Below are 1,172 nucleotides of genomic sequence, written 5' to 3'. Positions count from 1 at the left end.
AGCCAGGGATGCCCGTCATCCAGCAGGATCTGGTCCTAGAGGAGGCGTGGGAGCTGGGGAGGGGTGGGTGAGAAGGGGAGGGCTTTTTAACACAGTGTATCATTCACTGAGAAAGTAGAAGGTGGCCTCCGCGTGTGCTAGGATGCAGGATTTAATGGTCCATCTTGCCTTGCACATGCAAAACTTGTTTGTAACCTAAACCTTAGGCACTGGTCTCACTTCTGGTGCCGGGGCTGTACAGACAGACCTGACAGATGGTCATTCTTGCACTGGGAGATCAACTCCTGTTCCTTGCTTCCAGGGCGTCTGCAACTGCATCAGAGCCTGACACCTTTGCTCGGTTCCTTTGCAAACCTAGAAGTAAATGAAGAAGCAGTGATTTTTCACCTGCTCCAGACTCGGGCTCCCACGCCTGCTTCTGATTCCTGAGCTCCAGCAAGCAGCCTCCCCTCCAGCTCAGGCCAGAGCCTCTGCTAGAGGCAGAGTTAGTTTGACGATGTCTGCAGTCACAAGTCCCCCTCATGCGTGCATCGAGCGGCCAGCATGCTTGGTGCTGTGCAAAGATGAAGGTAGCTCTGGCTTTAGCTACGCCAGTGAAGGAAGAGTGAGGGTTTGTCTTCTGAGTCATAACAGAAATGGTCGGAGGGAGGACATCGATTATATCACTGACAGAGCAGGACTGTGAAGTCAGCCTGTGCCTGCTGCCCTGGGATTTTCCTGTTACCCTCTGCTAATGATGCATTTGATTTTTCTTTTCAGGGCTGCTCGGTGGGAAGAGGAGCTGCGGTGATCTGGGGGTCAAGGCAGGTGGGGAGGTGGTGGAGTGCTGTGTGCTGGAAGCCGGAGTCTACCTATTGCACCCCTCTTTCTGTTATGGTAAGAGTGGAGTCCTGTCTTGGTCCTGGCTGTCATGCAGCCCTCTCGTGCAGTCTCGGCACAGTGCAAGGGCTCTCCAGCAGTGCCAGCCGAAGCTTGCGGGTTCAGGAGAAGGGCTGATGTGCTGTGCTGACAAGTCAAGTCACAGTTTCACAAGGCGCACTCCGGGCTGGGCCACACCATGCTTCTCCCATCACTTCACCCATTCCATCCTCCTCCTGTAACCGTACGTCCTTGCTGGGTGCTCACATGTCCCACATGCTGGCAACCGCCTCTGGATATTTCTCATCTGGGCT

Source organism: Falco rusticolus, chromosome 4 (genome assembly GCF_015220075.1).
Source record: "Falco rusticolus isolate bFalRus1 chromosome 4, bFalRus1.pri, whole genome shotgun sequence".
NCBI classification, from domain to species: Eukaryota; Metazoa; Chordata; class Aves; order Falconiformes; family Falconidae; genus Falco; species Falco rusticolus.
The sequence above is the reverse complement of the archived record's forward strand: the minus strand, read 5'-3'. Positions refer to the sequence as shown.